The sequence below is a fragment of the Onychostruthus taczanowskii genome, unplaced genomic scaffold, assembly GCF_017590055.1.
Source record: "Onychostruthus taczanowskii isolate IOZ18803 unplaced genomic scaffold, ASM1759005v1 scaffold13, whole genome shotgun sequence".
Lineage (NCBI taxonomy): Eukaryota > Metazoa > Chordata > Aves > Passeriformes > Passeridae > Onychostruthus > Onychostruthus taczanowskii.
The window spans coordinates 6,060,632-6,065,143 of record NW_024498462.1 but is presented as its reverse complement, the minus strand read 5'-3'; positions in this window follow the sequence as shown (position 1 = coordinate 6,065,143).

Below are 4,512 nucleotides of genomic sequence, written 5' to 3'. Positions count from 1 at the left end.
CCCCCCCCCCCCCCCCCCCCCATCCTTTTTATTCCTCTATCATTTTGTTCCTGCAGATCTTCACAAAATAAATCTCTACAAGAACACACAAATAAGCAGAACTGGTTTTGTTACTTTGCGGTAACAAAAAAATCAATCCTTTTTTCAGGGCAGAGAAACCACAGCAGGGTGAAGGTAAACTTGGCTAACAAGACTTTCATAGAGAAGAATAATAGTGATTAAGAAAGCATCCTTCTTAAAAAATACTTCCAGGGGTGTTGTGGTGAGAGCAGGGCTGAGGATTAATTCTCCCCTGTGTTCTGTGAGCTGTGTCTGGGACCTTCACTCTCCCCTGTGTCACTGGGCCCGGGAGCTGTCCCAGGGCGCTGGGAAGGGCTGTGGCTGCACAGGTGTCTCACTGGTCCCTGCAGCCTCTTGGCAGTGGGTGCTGAATGCTGCTCCTGCCTGAGAGCAGCTCTGCAGGGTGCTCCAGCCTCACCTCTGCATTAATGAACAAAATGGAACAGTTCAGGAGTCCGCAGGAATTAATTTATCAAAACGGGCTGAGTTCTCTGTCTTACAAAAATATTAATATGGAAGAAAAATATTAAATTACAGGAGCCTCTGAAATGAAGGACCTGACAGAGTAGAAAAATAAACCAGGAGATTTTAGCATGGTTTCAATTTTCAGAGAAATCTGAGAGCAGATTGTACTTTTCAGTAGGGTCAGGATGTGTTTTACAGATGCTCTGGTTTAGATGTGTAATGGAAAATAGGTTTTAAGTGCTGGAATGTTGCTGTGGTGAGGATGGCTGTACCTCTCCCTGGAGAGAGGCCAGGTGAGTGATGCTGGGCTCCCTGAAGGTTTCAACATTCTTCACTTGCCAGAAATTTGAGGAAGAGAGAATGCTTTTTGTTCAGACCTAAGTGCAGTGAAGATGTAGCTAAATTTACACTAGCACCCAAAATAGCCCAGAAGTGGATGTTGTGGTGCTTCATGCTGTACAGAAACTGTTTTGTCTCCCTGTGTGGGTCCTGCAGTAGCCTGAGAGACCTATGCTTGCACAGCTGAAGTGACCCCTGCAACATCCCTGGTGTTCCAGGGGCACATGGCCACCACAGGGCTCCCTTAAGAGACTCCAATTACAGTATAAATTCCATATTCTCACCATGATGTCTCTGGGAAGCTACCTGGGCTTGTTTCAAATCCACACTTCATTATGGATCAGTGGGGATGAATGCTGTGTGAGCTGCTTGTTCCATTTCCACCCCAGGGGCCACTCCCTTTTCTCCTGTAGAGCCCCTCTCAAGAGAATAATTAAAATGAGAGGTCCTCACCACATGGTAGTGGTCTCTAGCTGGGGCCTTAGGAAGATGTTCTCTCTGAATTATCAGCAAAAAAATATGTGCACCAATGTCTTCTGGATTGTGTTCTCTGCTAATATGTCTTACCATGTCCTCTCAGTGGCCCTCCAGCTAAAAAGAAAAATAAATTAAACAGTCTGAGTGTGTTCAGCAGGAATTTAGGATGGCAGTTCCACAGAAGCCAGTCATTCAACTTTACATCTTTCCCCCTCATTTCCTTTTTCTTTTAGTCTGTCTTCTGAATGGATTTGTCACAGTGACAGAGTTTTCAGTCTGGGAAATACTGATTATTTCCCCCCTTTGTGGCTGCCTGACATAGCTGTAGGACAGACATCTGGCAGTGGTGTCTGGGAGCACCCACCTTGGCCTTGGGAGCCACAGACCCTGTGGATACCAGTAAAAGCAGTAACATGGGAAACTACAGGGCTTCTGCCAGGTAGCTGATGATAGAAGATATACAGCTGTGTCATTTCATTAATGGCCATTAACTTCATCAGTTCTTCTCAGCCTTGGGTATGAAATTTGCAGCCTGACCAGAGTGCTGTCCTTGACTTTTTACTGCCTTCCTTAAACATTTCTTCTCAAATTGTTCCAATTTCTTGACTCGTTCAACATTTGCACAGTTGTCAAATATATCCTTGGCATTGGAAAAAAAAAACCAAACCCACAATTTTTATTTAAAATCTGAGTAGTTTTCAACTAGACTTTGACTAAGTATTCAGCTCCTGAGCCGATGTCAGGGCTGAGGTAATGCCAGCTCCTGCACCAATTAGGACTAATCAGTGTCATTTAAAAAGGAATTTAGGATCTATCAAATTTGATATGCTTTCCATTAAATAATGAATGTTTCTGTCTCCACCCTCTCTATGGTAGTTGAAGTCTCCTTGGCTCTCTAGAGGGGTTTGTTTTAAGCCAGACTAAAACTTTGCAGGTTCTTCTTTCCATCAGTGAGGCATTGTTTGAGTAATAAAATAAATGCTAGGGGAAATGGGAGCAAAACCCTCTTCTTTCTTGAGGAAATGACCACAACACCTTGGATGACTTGGTTTTCTTTGCATCCCTTTTGTGCCTCGTGTAACTGAATCCATTTTATTGCATCTCTTCAGTGCCACTGGCAGAGCATGGTGGCTGTGGAGCTGAGCTGGGGGCTCTGTGCTTCCAGAGCTCTCACCCAGGAGGGGCTCAGGGCTGGGGACCCTGGGGGAGAGCACAGTTCACTCAGCTGGATTGGGGGTGGCTGCTGAGCTGGGCAGAGGGGAATGGGTGCCTTCCACCAGCAGGGAAACAGCCCAGGAGAGCCTCAGCTGGGAGCCTGTGAAACTGCTCCTTACTGCCCTCCTTGAAACTGCAGGACAGTGTCCCCCCACCGGAGGGGCTCACGTTGGAAGGGCTTTGCAGAGGCGAGTTCTCAACACCTCATGACACCAAATCCTTTGTGTTCCTCAGAGCTGTTCCCCACAGCAGCACTGTGGGGGTTCTGCAGTGCTCTGGGTGCAGCAGAGATGGAGGGGTGGGCTTTGCACCTCTGTAACACTTCCTGGGCTGTTGGTGGGGCCATTCATCCTGTGCTGTCCTGTCTCACAGCCGTTTCTGCATGGGAAGTGTGGATGTGAACATCCAGAGTGTGGGCAGAGGGTGGGGTACTGGCTCAGCAGGTGCTCCTGCTCAATTCACTCCCCAGTGGAGTTTTAGCAAAAACCTGATCCTCAAAAACCTGATCCTCTCTCACTGTGGCTGCTGGACAGAAGGCTGAGCTGAGGGCGTGGCCGAGGTGTCTGATGTGCACACATCTTCTCCAGTGCCAGGTTGGTGTCCAAGCCATTGAACAGATTTTCTCACATCATTACAGTATCTTTCAACAGTGGTGAAGTCTGTGATTCCCTGCAACACTCTTGGAGGCCACATGGAGCCTCCCATCTAAACTGTCATTTCCTATGATTTCCTTCATTCTATCACAAAAGACCACCTTCTGCAACTGGTAAAAGTTCATGTGCAAATTAAAATCAAGAATTCCACTTGAAAAGTTTCTACATACATCCAAATAGCACAGCAGAACACAGAAGCTGCAATTTCACAATATTAGGGCACATCCCTACAAACAGCATCACACAGTGGTACTGGCTGCTCTCCATAGACAGGAGGAGATGCTACAGTGCTCTCACTGCCTTCCCAACTTCTGGGAGCCCACCTAGCTCAGAGGCAGGGTGTGCCAGAGCTGCACAGCCTTGGGACAGCAGGCAGGAATGGCTTGAGGGAAGATGGACAGTACCCATTGGCTTGCTTCATTTGGGAGCCTTTGGACTCCCTTCTGCTGATTCTCTGCCACATGGCGGAGCTCTGTGTTTGTCTTCCATCCAGAAATGAGGGTGAGGAGAGCTATGGGTCATACAGGGCGTCCACCTAAAAACCCAGTGTGAGGGGAGCTGTGACATGGTGGGGCGAGCTGTGGGCTGCCCTGTGCAGGTGTGGAGGGCTGGAGTGTCTCTCTTGTAATTGAGTTTTGGGGGACAGACTGAGGGGGGTAAGAGGAATGGGAATCAAATTATGTATGGGTTAGGAAATAAAAAATACTGTAAGAGAGGGGGAAACAGGGAAATTTGTTAATACCAGTCAGGCTGGTTATTTGTTAGGTGGACCCATGCATGTCCTGGAAAACGAAGCCATTAAGGAAAATGGACCTGCCAGCAGTGGAGAGAGATGTGATTGAGGAGGAAACTGCTGGTGCTGCTCTAAAAACCTGGGCTTTGAAGGAAACTTAAGTGTTGGGTGGAAAATCTGAAGTAACTAAAATGGAAAGGAAGTTGGGAAGCCACAGAAGGCAGAAAGCTCTGCATAAACCTGCTCGGTGATGCTGAGTTGGCAGAAGTCCTGCTCAGGTAGGTGAGGCAGGAAAGAATGGGCCCTGTGGCAGGGCAGCTTCCCTGGCAGTGGGGCTCTAATGCTCCTCACAGTTGGTCTCTTGCAGCTTTTTGAATCTCGTTCATCACAAAATTGTGTGTGCATCAGATGAACGAGAGGCCCTGACTCCCTTGGTCCAAACCCCAGGGGGTGAGGAAAAGCAGCTCCAAGGCCTGGGCTGGGCTCTGGCTCCTCTCCAGGCCCCCAGCTCTGTGTGATCCACACTCAGCCCTTCTCCCTGCTGGACAGGGGTTTGCTGCTGGTGCAGCA